The 18947-nt window shown below is 37.3% G+C and overlaps 1 long non-coding RNA gene across 1 annotated transcript; it reads left to right on the forward strand.

Moving 5' to 3' along the window:
* Positions 1 to 969: 969 nt before the first annotated feature.
* Positions 970 to 7648, forward strand: LOC129298046 (uncharacterized). Its single transcript, XR_008590296.1, has 3 exons — positions 970 to 5393; positions 5831 to 5959; positions 7330 to 7648. It is a non-coding gene; the product is annotated as an uncharacterized LOC129298046 (long non-coding RNA).
* Positions 7649 to 18947: the final 11299 nt, after the last annotated feature.

Genomic DNA, 18947 nt, shown 5'->3' on the forward strand with positions numbered 1-18947 from the left:
CCAACTCAGAAGCGAAAGGTACGGCCAATTGAAAAAAATCTGCATGCTGTGGATGTCTTGAACAATGTGGCTGCCCTTTATTTTCTACTCCTGCCTTGTAGATGATAGTAAAATTAAAGGGTAAGAGCTTGATGATTAACCTCTATTGAGTATTAGTAGTGATCCGTTGTTGTAATAATTATTGAAGGCTAGCATGATTTGTTTTGACAAAGAAGTGCCTCCTTAAGAATTAAAGTTAGAAGTTTGCAATCGTAAGTAGACATGAAGTGTTTAGAGAAAGCGAACCCTTTATTGAAGTGAGCAATGGGATGGTTGTTTGCATAAGTATAGTTCCAATCCCTTTTATAGATGCATCACATTCAACTGTAAAGTCCTCCTCAAAATTGGGCAACTGTAAGACGGGTGCCATCATCAATGCAAGTTTAAGGCTGTCAAAGGCCTTGTAAGCTGGTTCAGACCATAAGAAGGCATCCTTCTTAGCCAATTCAGTAAGGGGTCATGCAATAATCTCGAAATTCTTCACAAAACATTGGTGATATCCTACAAGGCCTAAAAGCCCACGTAACTCCTTTACATTGTTAGGAATAGGCCATTCTCGTACTATCCCCACCTTTTCAGTCTCAACTTCAACTCCCTAGGTAGAAATTTGGTGCCTTAAAACGGGAACTTTTGGCTTCCACATAAAGCTTTTTTTTGTTGTTTTCAAATTGACACAAAATGCACTTTCCTGTAGGGTTTGCAAGATGATACGCAAGTGAGGTCAGTGCTGTTGAAAAGAGGGATTGTATATAAAAATATTATCAAAAAAGACCAGCACAAATTTTCTTAAATAGGGACAAAATAAATCGTTCATTGCTGCTTGAAAAGTGGCTAGAGCATTGGTTAAGCTGAAAGGCATAACTGTGAATTCATAATGCCTTGAATGAGTACGAAATGCTATTTTGTAAATATCCTCAAGTAACATCCTGATTTGGTGATATCCAAACACAAATCCAATTTGGAAAAATAGACTGCCCCATCTAATTCGTCTAGTAACTTGTCAATGTTGGGAATTGGACACTTGTCTGGGACTATAATGCCATTTAATTTTTAGTAATCAACACAAAAACACCACGAACCATCTTTCTTTGTGACCTATAAAATTGGCTGGTAAATGGACTTGAATTAGGCTGAATAAACCCTTTTTTAAGTAATTCCTCAACTTGCTTCTCAATCTCGGCTTTTTGATAATGTGAATACCTATATGGTCGTAAATTAGGAGGGTTGGCCCCTAGCAATAAGGGAATGGCATGTGAGTGATTTCTAAATGGTGGCAAGTTTGTGGGTTCTTCAAAACAAATGAAAATTCTACAAATAAATATTCCAGATTGAAACATTGGAAAGGTGTAAAGTTGGTGGAGGCTTCTATTTGTTGCGTTGAATTAAATTGAGCACCACTAGTAGTATTAAGGACTCCCTGTAGCTTATACCGCTTGCTATTTAACCATAAAATCATAAAAAGCTCATTTCAGTTGCCTTGCACCGTATTCAGAGATGCTAGCCACTTAATGCCCAGCATCAGATTGGCTCCTCCTAAGGAAAAAGGAAAAAAGTCTTCCTTAATAGTCAGTTCTGTGAGCTTAACTCCCATGTCTATGCATACTCGGTTGCAATGTACAATACTGCTATCCCCAATATGGACTCTAAATGCAGAAATATAATGAGTAGGAAGACACAGTTCTTGTACCAATGAGTTTGATATAAAATTATGAGTAAACCCACTATCCACTAATAATAGTGCTTCTCTTGTGAGCAGCATACCTTTAAGTTTCATAGTTAAACCTGTGTTGCTACCCAATATAGCATTTAATGAAATTTCTACCCCTTCTATCCTTATATCCTCAGGTTCACCGTCTTCAAGAGGAAGGGCAACTTTATCGCCTTCCTCTGTAATCTCCATGAGAGAGAAAGACCCACGACAGCAGTGCCCAGGTCGAAAGAGGTCACCATGGTAGAAACATAGGCCCTTGTCTCTCCTGCGTTGGTGTTCAAAATCCATGGAAAGAGTTTTTTGTCGACGCTACACTTGCTGATCTGGGGCCCGATGGCATTGACGCTGATGTTCTCTGCGAAGACGTCGAGAAAGGAACTTCAGAGTTCTTCTGGTCATGTGCCCCAGGTGTGCTCGGGTTGTGATAGCAAGTTTGGGTTTAGAGTAAGCTGGGTCTCTTCTGGGTAAGCTGCGTTTTGCTTTCGATCTCTAGAGCCAGACTTACTGCTCTGTGAACTGATCGTGGTTTATGGATTCTGACATCTGAGCATAATTCTTCTTTTAATCCATTCAAAAAAACATTGAGCAAGCAATGCTCTGGCTAATTCTTGACTCTCACCGATCGTTTGGCAAACTTTGTGCAATATTCTTGGACTGAACCTTCTTGCCTCATGCTGCAAAGAAATTCGTTTGGATTTTGGTATTCAAGTGGTCCGAAATTCTCTTGGAATGCTGTCACAAGCTCGTCCCAATAGTTAAGTGTTCGTTCGTGACTGATCCAGGTGAACTGTTCTAGTGTGTCACCCTCCAGTGCTAGTGAGGCTACGTCCACCTTCTCTTCTTCAAGTGTGTTGTAATACTTAAAGTACTTTTTAGCCTTTAAAAGCCATCCTTGTGGATCACCCTTACTAAACTTTGGAAATTCAATTTTGGTGCGATGAAATTTGGTGCATCTACGATTTTCTTATTGTCTTCGCTTTCTTCATCTTCATAATAGTGCCAAGTTTCTTGTTTTTATTGATTGCCAAGGCTTCAAGTGCTTCTACCTTTTCTTTTAATAAATCAAGAGTTTCGAGTTGCTGCACAATTTTGGCCAAATGATCTGACATAAGTGAGTTTGGATTTTTTGGGTCATTGTTGGATGAATTGTCAGAAGGGTTAATTTCTTGGCCAGTACGTGTGGTAACCATGGCTCTGATGCCAAATTGATAGGTGCTCAAAATAACTAAAATAAGAACAACTCTATTAGGATGATATAGAATGAGAATTTCGTTCTATATTTCTCTTAAGCCACATTCAGGAGAATCTCTAAAGGGTTTGAAAGACTATTTTATTGATAAGATAATATCCTAGCTTCTAAGTTGCTAGTCATATTTATAATGCTAAATACAATCTAAAATGATGAATAAAATCTAGATAACTAAATAATATCTCCTAAAATCTAAAATGCTAAATAAAATTTGAATAGATAAAATGCTGAATCTAAATAAAATCTAAAGAATAAAATCTGACTAAATAAAATACTGAATCTAAAGAAATGTCTAAAAATAAAATACTAAATAAAATAAACAATGAAATCAATCCTAATTTATTTTCTGATGCTCCTTTCTTAAATAAGTCTTTACGGGAATATTATCTGGAATCTTATCAAATGAGTGGTTTCCAGTTGCAATAAACAAGTATTCATTATCCTTGTGGTTGGAGAAACATAGATAATATTGAATAATTTAATTTAAAAATGAGAAAATGATTAATTTAACTCATATTCTTTAGTAGTTCTTCCTCTTTGAAAATTTTGTAAAGATATGTCTGAACTTGTAGAATGCTAAGTCTACTCTTGGCTGCGTAAGATGTGTAAAGGAAGATTCTATAATTTGCCATGGTTTTGTTTAAACTTGACCCTCATCATTAAGTATCTTAAGGTTTAGTTAAAGATTTAATTTGACTTATTGGTATTGTTTACATTGATTTGTACACCTAATAAAAAATCGAAAAAAAAAATACACTTGTGGTGTTATGCACTTGTGCTAAAAAAGGGGATTGGTCCCCACATCAGAAAGGTGGCGCTAGACCATAGCATTGAGGGCAATACGCTGCAACAGACCTTTAGACTGCTCTGACATGGCAAATTCCTGTACGGTTCAGGGAGTAATTTAGGAAAAAGATTATGTTAGAGAGGGTGCGGAGAATTTTGTTGTTGTTCCCCTTCTTTATTTCTCTATTTGATTTCCTTGGTTAATCTGTAATGTTGTTTCATTGTAATAGTGCTGTGACTCTGTGTGGCTGAAATCTTGTTGAAACTTATGCACAACAGAATTTTCAGCCAAGAAATTGACAGTGGTTTGAGAATATTTTGCTTATTATTTTTGAAGTTGCAGGACACCCATATCATTTGGTGCTTTCGTTGATTTTCTATGGCTGACAGGATTTGCCTTAAGAAGATTCTGGCAGGCCTAAAACATCTTTCTGATGAAGTGGCTGTTTGTGACAAACGTGAAGTTGATACTAACTTACGTTTGGAGCGAGTCAAAGCAAACCTGGAATTTATTTCTAGCCATTTGGAACTATAGACTCCAACTATTGATCACAGCCCTCATATTTTTGGCCCAGAAGGTTTGAACTCATCGGGTGGGGATCCTACTCATATATCTCTGAATATAATCCCTAATGGTCAGAGGAAACAAATGAAGCTAGATTTTCTGTATTTCAACAGTAAATATCCATTAACTTGGATTTTCAGGTTTGAACAGTTCTTTACTTATAATACTCCAGATTTGGAACAGTTATTGCTTCTTTGCATTTTGAGGGCTCTGTTGTCCCTTGGTTCTAGATGTTAAAACAAGCTCAATAGGTCCCTATGTGGGCACTGTAAGTGTGTGTCATTAAAGAACAATTTGGGCCTTTCCCAGACGCGACTATTCAAACTGGCCCAAACAACTTCTGTTGCTCAATATTATAGAGTTTATGGTATTGGATTGGCAAACCCAAACAGTGGGTCTATCTCCTGAGGCTTTTCGCGATTGTTCCTTCAGTTTAGGGAGGTTTTGGCCCATTCTCCTCGTACACTGTTGCAAGCAGTTTCCCTGACGTGAGTATTTAATCAAAAGGCTTCTTTAGGCCTCCTTCCTTCATCCCATTTGAAGCCCTCTACCCTAGTCACACCTACGAAGCCCCTTCCATCGTTCATGATTTCTGTGACATGAATTTATATGATGGTGGTACGTGTAGATTATATTAGCTCTGGAAGGACACACATCATCGGAGGATTTGATTGATGCGGGTATACCTCCTCATGATTTTTATTAGTCAGCGATGCAAATGCAATACCAAAAAGCCAGCATGGTGTGGCGACGTGCTTTTGGGATATCGCTCATAAGATATGTTGAATTCTAAGATCTTTGGTTGAATCAGATTCCAGAGCTTTTAAGATATGTTGAAATATGATTCAAAACTCATATTTATACTAACGTGCAGACTCTCGAATTTTAATTTGTTATTCATCTAAAATTTCTTTTACTCTCGGCCATCGGTCTAAAGTCAACAGAGGAGTCATGTGTTTAATGCGCCGGAGATCGACAATGCAACTCTCTTCTACAAATGGTAACTGGAAGCTGACTCTCCCACGTGTAGAAGCTTAGAAATGGTACAATTCATTATGACAAGCATGTATTCGGGATTAATCTGTCTTAAACCCCTTTATACCAGCAACCAGGAAAGCAAGAGTCTGAAAGATGACGAGAGCAGCTCAGGAGCATCAACTCAAGACCCATTAACAGGGTCGAGGAGTGGGGGCTGGCGTGGGCCATGATTGATTCCTGAGTTTTTTATTTTTCTTGATATTGCATAGATATTATATATTTTCAACTACCTAAGATTTATGTAATCTTTATAATATATTATATGATATGCCTTTTAATTTCTACTCCCTCACTTTTAAATTTTGGCTTCCCCCTTGTCTATAAACAATGGGTACAAACCATCCCCTCAGATGCGTCGTATGTCTCCTTTGCTTCACTTGTGATGCCAAGTACTTTGCCTCTCATCGTCGCCCTCACAAAAAGTTAATGCTATTACTCACAGGTGCGGGTGAAATGACTCATCTATACCAACTCCGGTTGTCACTAAATTAACGATCGAAGAACCCATATCAAGCTTCCAGCATTTATCTCTCCAAGCATTTGAGGGTACACCAAGAACTTCAACAACTAGGTTTGTGGGTTATATTAATGGCTTCCAAGTTAGTATTTTCCTTGATAGGGTTAGCTTCGATAGTTTTTTCAACTTTGGGCAGCACGACATTTGGGTCTACCAATTGAACTGGTGTCTTGTCTAAAAGTGAGTGGGTGATGGTTATTTTTTGCATTTGAAAGGTTTGATTCATTCCCTTCCTCTTTCTACCGGTAATCATTCTACTATTTTACTCGTATGTGTTGTACCCAATTTTGGTTGTGATGTGGTTGTTCTGCTTCTTGGCTTGAAACCAGTGTTATGAAAATTAGACTTTAAAATATATACATATATACATAATTAATAAATATTTCTTGCATTTTTTTCATTTCATCATACTTGTTGGGTATAAATATGTATAAATTATATTTTAGAAATATGAATTAAAAAATAAAAAACAAAAAAGTAACATGGCCATTTCAATTCTAGTGAAATGGCCATGTATAAATATGATGACAGTGCTTGAAACATTGGGTCCTAATATTTTTTTATTATCACTCCAAGTATTATTCAATTCCAGTGGGGGGATGAGGTCATTATTAATGTTTTTAGAACCAAATTGGATATTGAATCGAAAAGGCCAATTGTTCAAAATTCGCATGGTTCAACCAATAGTCGAACTGGTGACGTAATAATTAAATAAAAATAATATTTAATGTATATATATGAAATAAATACAAGAAAAAAATTTATAGTATGTTAATAAAATGACATAACATAACTGTAAATTAATAACATTTAAATTATAACTTTATAACTAGTCAAATATAGGTGGGTTTTGGTTAAATTAGACATGAGTAGATTTAAAAATATTTATATTTGCATATATAATTGTCAACATCTTTATTAAAAAAATGATCTCAAATCATATTTTATACATGTGAATTATTCAAAAATAATGTCTCTTAGTAAGATCTAATTTTAGAATTTTTCTAGTTTTGTTAAATTTTTTTGAGCTTTTTTTTATGTTTAAAACCATCCTTTTTTTTTTTTTTTGAAAACTGCTCTAGTTTCCAGATTAACTCTAATTTTCAAATTCAAATTTTCAACTTCGATCTAATTTGGAAAAATAATGAAAATAATTTTTTGGTCCAAACCAAGCTATTGTTGGCTCTAGTTGGTAGTCTAATTTTTAAATCATTGATCATTACTCTTCAAGGCATCACTGAAATTGGTGTTTCTGATGTAACACTTCATTGTTTTAGACATGGATGCTATAGATACAGTATACACTGTCCAGTGTTTTTCCTTGCAATCCGCTCTGGTCCCTAAGTTGGATATTCCTTTAAATTTTTTAAGCTGATTTGCGAAGCTTTATTGTGCATTATGCTTCTGTTTTTGCTGTGCTGAAGGGGCTACCACCAGTTTGTTCCAAGAGACCACTCCATTCCTTTACAGGAACGAACCACTGCAGTTAAGATAGACCATTTAGATACCCATTTTCTCAGAAGAGTGAAATTGAGCGTATGGTACAAGGCGTGCACAGGGATTGATTCAGGAAAGCAACAACCCATTTTCTGCCCCTGTTTTACTAGTTAAGAAGAAAGATGGTACATGGTATTTTTGTATGGATTATCAAGCCTTAAACTCTCTAACTATTAAGTATTTGTTTCCTATTCCCATGGTGGATGGGTTATTAAATGAGTTGCATGGATAACAATTTTTTTCTAAGCTCGATCTTCATGCAGGATATCAAATCTTGGTGCGCGAAGAGGATTGTCATAAAACAACTTCTAGAACTCACAATGGGCGATATGAATGGGTTGTCCTGCTTTTGGTCTTACCAATGCCCTGGACACATCCCAAGCCTAAAATGAATGTAATGTGTCCCAAACCAGAATCACAGCAAAGAGTAATAAATAAGACAGCAACAGCAATTAATATGAGAGGAAAATACTTAGGTTTTGATATTAATGAGATGAATAACCGAATCAGATGTACATGGGAACTCTGATTCTGGCCCAAAACCCTATTTCCCCTAGAAGATGATAAAACACTCTAGCAACACAGATTACAAGCTTCCATACAAGAGTCTCACTCCCATTGGCATTCAAGAGGCCAATCTCTCCTTACTATTCCAGTCTCCTTCTTCTTCTAAGCCCTCCCTTCCTAAACAAAAGACTACTAATACCTTCAGTGACTGACACATCGCCCATACTACCCAAAAGATCCCAATCATTACAAAAGATCACAAAATACTGTTCCTTACGGCTATGGACTGAAGGGTAAACTTCTAGACTGGTTCAAGTATTTCCACTAGAGTTATTCTTCCCCTTTGACTTCCTCTGATATGTCTTAAGAAAATAACGGGCCCTATCATCACCCTCCCCTAAGAGCTCCACCTTGTCCTCAAGGGGAAAAGTTGGAAACTGTGTGCAAATTGTTTCTGCACATTCCCAAGAGTTCTCAAATTCAAGTAATCCTTGCCATTTAACCAACACTTCTCGCTGTCCATTCATAAGCCGGCGCACCTTCCTAATATCTTGAGGCTGCACTTGTAATTCAAACTCATTAGAAAGCATCGGAGGGATGGTAGGCTGTGCCATAGCAGCTGAAACCGTTTGCTTGAGCTGAGAAACATGAAATACAGGGTGAATGCGGGCGGTGGTTGGAAGTTCCAGCTTGTAGGCCACTGTTTCGATCTTCTCAAGAACCTTGAAAGGTCCATAAAAACGTGGGCTGAGCTTCTCATTGCTCCTCTTGGCTAAGGTCTTTAGTCGATAAGGGCGAAGCTTCACATAAACAAAGTCCCCAATCTCAAATTGCACGTCCCGGCGATGCTTATCAGCTTGCGCCTTCATTTTACTTTGAGCCTTAGCTAAATTGTCCCTTAATTGTTCAATGATCTGATTTCGAGCTTGAATCTGTTCATTCACATCTTCCACAACTGAAGGTTCGCCACTAAATTTCAGAAATGTGGGTGGATCCCGGCCATATACCGCCTTGAAAGGTGTCATGCCAGCCGCACTGTGGAATGAAGTATTGTACCAATATTCCGCCCAAGACAACCATTTAGCCCATTGAGTTGGTTTTTCATTAGCAAAACAGCGCAAGTAAGTCTCCAAACTCCTATTTAATACTTCCGTCTGTCCATCCGTTTCCGGATGATACGATGAGCTAAGGCAAAGTTGGGTTCCAGCTTGCTTGAACAATTCTTGCCAAAATTGGCTAATAAAAATTCTGTCTCGATCTGAAACTATGGTTTTAGGGAAACCATGCAACTTCACAACCTCATTCACAAACTTTTCAGCAACATCCTTTGCAGAAAAAGGGTGGGCAAGAGTGAAAAAATGAGCATATTTGGTGAGTCTATCCACTACCACTAGAATGGTGTCGTACCTTTTTGATTTAGGAAGCCCGGTAATGAAATCCATGCTAATGTCTTCCCAAATGTTTTGAGGAATGGTCAACGGCTGTAACAGACCAGCAGGAGTTAGCGCTTGATATTTATTCTTTTGACAAATCTCACAACTCGCCACATATTGCTGAACATCCCTTTTAATTCCTTCCCAATACACCACATTGGATAGCCTCTTGTAGGTGCGTAAGTAGCCCGAATGCCCCCCTATTGGAGAATCATGATATTCCTTCAATAACAAGGGAATTCTGGTGGAATTTTTTGGTAAGACTAACCTCTCTTTATAGTGTAGGCAGCCATGAACTAAGCTGTACCCTTCCACCCCAGTTTTATCAGTTAGGAGTTGCTGTAGAATTTTGCTCAGTTTCGGGTCTGCTTGCACCTCCTTCTCCCATTCTTCCACATCATTATATTGCCATAATGAGAACCCCATAGTTCTAGTGATTCTTCTCGTCTGGATAGGGCATCAGCAACCCTATTCTCTTTTCCGGGCTTGTAAATAATCTCAAACTTGAAGCCCATTAATTTTGACACCCATTTCTGCTGGTTCTCATCAACCACCCTCTGCTCCAGCAAGTACTTTAGTGCTTTTTGATCTGTACGGATGATAAATTTATGCCCCCAAAGGTAATGGCGCCATTTTTTAACTGCCATAACAATAGCCATGAGCTCTTTTTCATAAATAGAGCATTGTTGGGCTCTATGTGAGAGCTTTTGGCTAAAATATGTCACTGGTCTGCCTTGTTGCATCAAAACTGCCCCTATTCCGGTACCAGACGCATCAGTCTCAAGCTCAAAAGGAATGGTAAAATCGGGCATTGCGAGCACGGTTAGTGAAGTCATGGCAGTTTTGAGCTGTTCAAATGCCTTTTCCGCTTCCACTGACCACTTGAAAGAATCCTTTTTAAGTAAATCAGTAAGGGGGCTAGCAATCTTCCCATAGTTCTTGACAAATCGACGATAATACCCGGTCAGCCCAAGGAAACCCCTCAAAGACTTCACATTCTTAGGCTTTGGCCATTTCATCATGCTCTCTATCTTAGCGGGATCAGCTTGAACTCCTTCTCTTGATATCAGATGCCCCAAGTATTCAATCTTGGGTTGTACGAAACTACATTTCTTCAAATTAATCACAAGCTGATTTTCCTTTAAGATAGCAAATACATTCTCCAAATGCTTTAAATGAGTGGTTAAGTCATCACTATATATGAGAATGTCATCAAAAAATACCAATACAAACTTGCGTAAATACTCCCTGAATACCTCATTCATCAAGGATTGGAATGTTGAGGGAGCGTTGGTTAATCCAAAGGGCATCACCTTGAACTCATAATGTCCTTCATGTGTTCTGAATGCTGTTTTGTGTTCATCCCCAGCCTTAATCCGAATTTGGTGGTATCCAGACTTCAAATCCAGCTTGGAGAAAATTTTGGCTCCCTTCAATTCATCCAATAGTTCATCTATGGCTGGAATAGGAAATTTATCCGGGATTGTAATTTTGTTTAAGGCCCTATAATCAACACAAAACCTCCAACTTCCATCTTTCTTCCTGACCAACAACACTGGACTTGAGTAGGGGCTGTTGCTTGGCTGAATAATTCCAGCCTGTAACATGTCCTTCACCAAACCTTCTATTTCGTTTTTTTGCATATGGGGGTATCGATAGGGCCTTATGTTCGGTGGCTGCTCTCCAGGTTTAATAGAATAGCATGATCTTGTGGACGGGCTGGAGGCAGGCCTTCAATAACTTGGTAGACAGTAGGATATTTCTCCAATAACTCCTGAATTTCAGGAGAGAAAATGAAAGTACTTTCATTGCTGCCCGTGAGCCCACTATATTCAATTAGAAACCCCTCTCCTTTCTTTCCTACAGAGCGAATTAGTGACCTGAAAGTAGCTTGAGCCCGAGTGAGAGATGGATCACCCTGTAAGCAAATTCTCTTTTCTTTCTTGCCAATCTTCATTGTTAACTCGCTCCAATTGACCTTCACATCCCCCAGGGATTTCAACCACTCCATTCCCAAGACTGCATCAACCCCTTTCAACGTGAAAGGATAGAAGGTTTGAATGATTTGGTACCCCTGGACACTCAAACAGAGGTCCTTACACCTTTTCCTCCCTTTTACAACAAACCCATCACCCACTGTAACTGTATATTCAGAAATCTCATCAAAAGGTAATTTCAATTTACTCTGCAGATTTTCAGCTATGAAGTTATGGGTAGCGCCACTGTCAATCAGAATTATCACTTCAGTGCCTCCGATCCTCCCTTTAACCTTCATAGTGTGATTATCGCCGAATCCTCCCATGGAATTGAGAGATAATTCCATCTGTGCCCCTTCATCAGCATTTTCGAATTCCCCTCCTTCAAGTTCAGCCTCTGCGTCATCTTCCTCTCTCTCCTTTTCTGCCCCCATCTCCATTATCAGTACCTGAAGGTTCTTGTTTTTGCACTGGTGGGTCGGGCTGTATTTATCTCCACACTTGAAACACAGTCCTAACTCACGTCGCCTTGCAATCTCAGCGTCAGAGAGTCGTCGTGAGTTTCCCGTCCTCTTCGTCGACGATCCCCAATTCGAAATGCTCGCAGCCTTGGAATGCTCTGTTTTCGTATCCGTTTTCTTCGAATTTTCGGCAGCTGAAGACGTTGCAGTGTGCGTGTTGCGATTCCCTTCAGTCACGTGCGCAACTCGTGTGGAATAAATGGGTTGAAGCGTTTCGGGTTTGGGCCCAAACTGAGGACGTTGGGTTCGGGTGATCCGGGTTTCTCTACAATCTCCAAGTATCCGATTCCTCTCCTCTATACACACCGCCATCTCCATCAGCTCTCGCAGTGTCGGAGTTTTCGTTAACTTCAACTCAGCTCTGATCTCTGGTTTTAACCCAGAACGGAACGCACCGATCAAGCATTCTTCAGAGGCCTCCTTCAGCGGCGCAGATAAGAGCTCGAATTCTTCAACAAATTCCAGCACCGTCCTGTCCTGTTTGGATGTGAACAATCGCTCATATTCCCCCCCTGGCTGAGAAGAGTGAAACCTGCGTAGCAGCTCACTCTTGAACTCCGTCCAGTGACTCAGAGGTATCCTGGTCTCCAGCCATTGGTACCAGTTTAATGCCTTTCCCTCAAGACATACCACCACAGCCTCAAGCTTATCTCGTTCTGCAATGGAGTTAACATGGAAATATCTCTCCACCCGAAAAAGCCATCCTAGCGGGTCCTCGCCTGAAAAAACAGGTAATTCTAACTTTCTATATTTGCTTCCGTCTGTATCACCGCCTGGGTTGCTCACCGAAACCTCCTCATGACCTTCCTGTTCGTTTGCACGTGGCCCGGTTATCTTCTTCTCTATTTGCACCAAGGCATCATTAATAGTCTTCAATGTTTCTTTAATACCGTTTACATCTCGGGTCAATACCCCAACCGTTTCCTTCAGTTCCTGTACCTCCAGATCAGCATACTGGACCCTTTCCGCCATATCTCCTTACACACCACACCCAGAGATTGTACCTGCTCTGATGCCAAATAATGTGTCCCAAACCAGAATCACAGCAAAGAGTAATAAATAAGACAGCAACAGCAATTAATATGAGAGGAAAATACTTAGGTTTTGATATTAATGAGATGAATAACCGAATCAGATGTACATGGGAACTCTGATTCTGGCCCAAAACCCTATTTCCCCTAGAAGATGATAAAACACTCTAGCAACACAGATTACAAGCTTCCATACAAGAGTCTCACTCCCATTGGCATTCGAGAGGCCAATCTCTCCTTACTATTCCAGTCTCCTTCTTCTTCTAAGCCCTCCCTTCCTAAACAAAAGACTACTAATACCTTCAGTGACTGACACATCGCCCATACTACCCAAAAGATCCCAATCATTACAAAAGATCACAAAATACTGTTCCTTACGGCTATGGACTGAAGGGTAAACTTCTAGACTGGTTCAAGTATTTCCACTAGAGTTATTCTTCCCCTTTGACTTCCTCTGATATGTCTTAAGAAAATAACGGGCCCTATCAGAATGTTTTTCGGCTGCTTTAAGGAAATTTGTCCTGGTTTTCTTTGATGATATACTAATACACTGCTGATTGGGATCCGCATCTAGAACATTTATCTACTGTCTTTTCTTTGCTGCACGAACATCAGCTCTTGCCAAGTTCTCAAAATGTGCTTTTGGCCAATCCAAAATTGACTATTTGGGCCATAGTGTATCGGGTGTGGCTGTGGAAATGGACCCTGCTAAGGTTTGTGCTGTTCAAGATTGGGCAGTACCCTAAAGTGTATCTCAATTAAGGGGGGTTTTGGGCCTCACCATTTACTATAGGAGATTTATCAAGGGATATGCTTCAATTGCAGCATCTCTTACTGATCGTTTTTTTTTTGGAATGATTCTACTCAAATCGCTTTTGACAATTTGAAGAAAGCTCCAATTCAGCACCAGCTCTTGTGCTTCCGGATTTTTCCAGTGTCCTTTATCCTTGAAACCAATTCTTCCAGGCAAGGTATTGGGGCTGTTTTATCCCAAGAAGGCTACCCTATAACCTATTTCTCCAAGGAACTCTCTTCTAGAATGCAGCAGTAATTTGTTTAAGCTTGAGAATTGCATGCTATACTTGAACCCACGGCAAAATTTCACGATTATTTATTTGGCCATAGCTTCATTCGAACAGACCATCACAGCTTAAAGCTGATGGGTTACTCCTTCTCAATTGAATATTGCTGCCGATGCACTTTCCGATTCATGTTGTATGTATCTATCATATCCGTTAACTCCATTCCTGGTCACCATTAAACATGCTCTGGCTGATTCAGAATCTCATCAGAGATTAATACAAGAAATGGAGCAGAATCTTTTGGCCCTACCCCACTATCAGCTTATTGATGGGTTCTTGTTTTGGAAGGGATGCCTGGTGATACCTTCACGAGACTGAACCATCATTGACAAGATCCTATGGGAATTCCACTCTTCTCCATGCAGGATCTCTGAAGACTTTTAACCGTGTAGGGCTGATGTTAAGAGCTTCATCAGGCAATTTACGGTGTGTCAACAAGCAAAATCTTCTACTCAACATCCTGCCAGGTTGCTACAACCTCTACCTATTCCCAACAAGTTTGGGATGATATCATAATGGATTTCATTGTTGGACTACCTCCCTCCAAAGGCTTCATGGTAATCATGGTTGTGGTGGACTGCTTGTCCAAGTTTGCCTATTTTGCACCAGTCAAGGCCTCAGTTGGTGCTGTTCAAGTTGCTTAAACTTTTCTCCAGCATGTTGTCAAGCTTCATGGGATTCCCAAGTCTATTGTATCTGATAGGGGCAAAGTCTTCACCGGCAATTTTTAGTGTCATTTGTTCAAGCGCCCAGGTACTTTCCTTAACATGAGTTCAACCTGTCATTCTCAGTTCTATGGGCAGTCTGAGGTCCCTAATAGGTGCCTTGAAATGTATCTACGTTGCTATGTTTTTAAGCAACCTCATCTCTGGGTTCAACGCCTTCTTTGGGCTGAATACTCCTATAACACTTACCACATTGCTATAGGCATGTCTCCATTTAAAATTTTATATGGTCGAGATCCTTCTTCAAATGTACCATACAGCATTGACCATGACACTCCTCAAGATGTCCGCTCCATGTTGCAGCGCCGTAACAAGCTTCTGCTCCAACTCAAGTTCAATCTGGAATGAGCACAAGCCAGGATGGCCAAGTTTGCTAGTTAGAAAGGAACTGAACTTGAGTTTAATGTTGATGATAGGGTCTTTGTTAAGCTGCAACCCTATCGCCAACTATCAGTTCGTCTTCATCCCAATCAGAAATTGGGAATGAGGCATTTTGGTTCATTCAAAATTTTAGAGAGATTGGGTTCTGTTCGATATCGCTTAGATCTTCCCTCTGATGCTAAAGTTCATCAAGTTTTTCATATTTCTATCCTTCAGAAGTGTGAGGGAGACCCTGATGCTCAGTACATTTCCTTACTTCATTAGAAGGCCCAAACATTCAGTCTCTTGAATTTCTTGATATCCGTTATGTCAAGGTTCCTAACAATTGGGAGCCTCGTGTTTAGGTTCAGTGGGATGGCCTGGAAAATAAGACTTGGGAATTCTTATCTCACCACGCAATTTCCAGATTTTGACCATGAGGACAAGGTCATTCCTGATGGAGAGGGAGATGTTATGCTAAAAAATGGGATTGGTCCCCACACGGGACCAATAGCACCAAGGACAATATGCTGCTGCAGATCGTTAACGCAGTGCAAGCAAAGTCCTGTACGGTTCAGAGAGTAATTCAGGATAAAGACTATGCACACGTTAGAGAGGGTGTGGAGAATTTGGGTTGTTGTCTCTGGCTTTCCTCCTCTGTGAATTCCTTCTCTTTTTCTTGGAAATCTTCTCCTGTGTTCATTTCCTTAGTTAATCAGTAATTAGACTCTTTGTGGCTGTAATCTTTTCGAAACTCATGCTCAATAGAATTTTCAGCCAAGAAATTGACAGTGATTTGAGAATATTCTGCTTATTATTTGTTAACATGTAGGACACCCATATCAGTATGTTGGATAATTATGACTGTCAGTGGGTGTTGCAGGTTGTCAAAATCGTAATGAAGCATCTAGAAAGCTGACAAAATCTTGCTGCAAGGTTTTCTTTCCAGGACCCTGCAATGATTGAAAGTTCGTGAAAAAATTGGTTTTGCACATTAGGTGATTTTACTGTGGATGATGAACACTGTCTTTCAGGTTTCACCACATGTAAAGAGCAACTCTGTGAACACATGCAAAGTTTAGCTGAACTGCTAATTCCTCACTCACATCACCTAATTGGATTGCAGACTGTTTTCATAGTGAATCTACAATGTTGTTTGCTTGATATGTGCACCAGTAAGCTGGTTTAAACAAAAGGTTTAAATTGATTTTGGCATATCAAAATTTGCAGCTACACCTCTATGTACATGTTCACAAGGACAAGTTCTTTCTATTTTTTCGGCCAAATGTTCTCGAGTGCAAGTAATGGTCATTCAATTTTAGTTTTAAGTGATTTTTGATAGGATTTTCATCAAATCAATAGATTTAAAATTGACATATAAAGACAAATTACATTAGCTAGCTAAAAATTATCCAAGCGCTATATTCTCTATAGCTCACTATACCTTCATTTGATCACCGATTTTTTTTTATTTATTTTTTATCCATGTCTATTAGATCTTTAAAATTATTACTTAATAGTACTTATTATTTTTAAAGTAGAGGTGAAAATTTATTTAAAATTTTAAAATGAATCTCTTATTTTACATTATATTATGTGTACCTAACATGCTCGTCATTTAATTTAGCCCATTTTTATGTTATTTGAGTATGATTGCTTTAGACAATTTATTTTAAATTTTAAGATAACTTTTATTTTACATATAATTCTATGCAGACATTATCCCCTATTATTATGTGTGCATAAGTAATTGCGTAATATTTTGTAGTTATTTTGAATGTTAGTTAAATTATTACTCATTCTAATTAGAAGGTGATTTTATGAAAGTTCATATCGTCCTTAGAATGTTGTTTCAATTAATGACTTGACATTGCTTGTGATAATTTTATTTAATTTTTTTGAACATTACATCTGTTTCTTACTGAGGTTTTTTACCCAACTTAATGATAAAAAATTCGAAACTGAAAAATAAATCTAAATGCAGGTATTTTATAATTTTAAGAAATATCTTGGGAGAATGATAATAAAATCCCAAAATAGAGAATTCATAACACTGACAAATAATTAAAAAAAACTAAATTGTAAATATTGTTTTAAAAATTTGCAAGTAAGAATTTTATTTACAAATTGAGAATTATATTTATATTTTAAATGTCTGATTAAAACTTATAAATTTGCAATTTTCTAATTAATATTTACAGGAGTTTACAAAAAAAAAATAATCAAAGATCTAACAATTATAAATGGGTTAATATACAATTTAAATTTTGAACTATAAATTCAAAAGTGAAAAATTCTAAACTTTTAAAAGATATATTTTGAACTTAAACAATTAAAATTAAAATAATTTTATTCTTACTATTAAATTTCAACAAATGTCCGACAAAATGAGGTCAAGAATGCAATTTTCACGAAAGGAGGGGAGAGGGGAGTGTAAAATTTGATAAAAATTGCACATTAAACCCTAATTTAATGAATATTTGTTGACATTTTACATGGGCGAAATTATCTCAATTTTAATTATTTAAAATTTAAAATATACCTTTCAAAAGTTTAGGGTTCAAATTGCCCCTAAACTTATAGATCAAGATTTAAATTGTATATTAACCCATTATAAATTTATTGTTTCAGAATTAGTCTCCCAATATCTTTTTATTTTCACCTAAGTTAATGTACGCTAAATAATTATGAATGGATTGGGTGTATTAACCATAGACAAGAGCAAAATTGCTAAAATAAATAATTAACACTTTATCAAGATGAACATGAAAAATAAAAATCAAGCGTAAAGTGCAAGTAGATCGAGTTTGGGTCATTTTCATAAACTATCCCTCATAACACACACAGAGAGATATATAAATCTTTCCTTAAGTAAGAAGAATAGTAAAGAAAAAATATAGTTGGTGGGTGAAATTATACTTTCTTATACCTAAATCTTCAGTTATACTTATCTATAAATATTCTAAAGTTTGCAACTGACTTTATATGCACATTGCACAATGAACTAGTTTCCTGAATTGAATAAATATAATTTAATAGATCAAAATGCTTAAAATGTTCCGAGTTGTAAATTTTTTTTAAAAAAATCAGTTATTTGTATAGATATATTTTGAGCATATATCACTACGAAATCATATTTCTAATCAATAATAAGTATCAAGGTTGATGAAGATCTCAAGTTTTTAAAATTCATATCTACTTATCTCGTGTAATTTCAACTTTGATTAACAAAAATATCGTTTTGGAAGTTAAACCGATTTGAAAATGGTAAACATATCATGCCTACAATTGGTATAATACTTAACCTCAGCATGCACAAAACTAATAAAATTAAAAATGGATAATACAGTTTGCATCAAATGTATGTTCATAATTTCAAAATGCATGTTTTACTTCCATGTTTAGAGAAATTCTTAAATAAACTTGATACACCATGTCATCTATAATCCATCCAATAAAACATGATATTTAAATAGCATTACATGTAAATTAATTATGATATTGATGGTAGTATAAAAAAAAAAGGTAAGAAATTAAATAGATATTACATTATAAAAATAAAATCATTAAAATAATGACACACTATATTTTATTTGATTCAATTAATATAATTTTATTAAGCAGGCTATAGATGATGTGGTATATCAAATTTACCTAAAATTTTCTCCCACATTTATATGTTACCTAGCTAATGTTCAAATCAGTTACATAGATGCAAGAAATTCATGTTTTGACATAGCTAACGCTCAAATCAGTTATAAGTCATCATTAATTTGTCATTTTAAATAATAAATTGAAAAATTGCATGAGATAACTTTTTATTAAATTATTTTTTGATATATTTCATCTTAATTTATTGTTATATGCAATATTTTAATTCATTTCACATTAAAATTTTCATATAGTTATA

The sequence above is a fragment of the Prosopis cineraria genome, unplaced genomic scaffold (genome assembly GCF_029017545.1).
Source record: "Prosopis cineraria cultivar Desert tree isolate PC_DT_omini unplaced genomic scaffold, ASM2901754v1 PC691, whole genome shotgun sequence".
In the NCBI taxonomy this organism is placed as follows: domain Eukaryota; kingdom Viridiplantae; phylum Streptophyta; class Magnoliopsida; order Fabales; family Fabaceae; genus Prosopis; species Prosopis cineraria.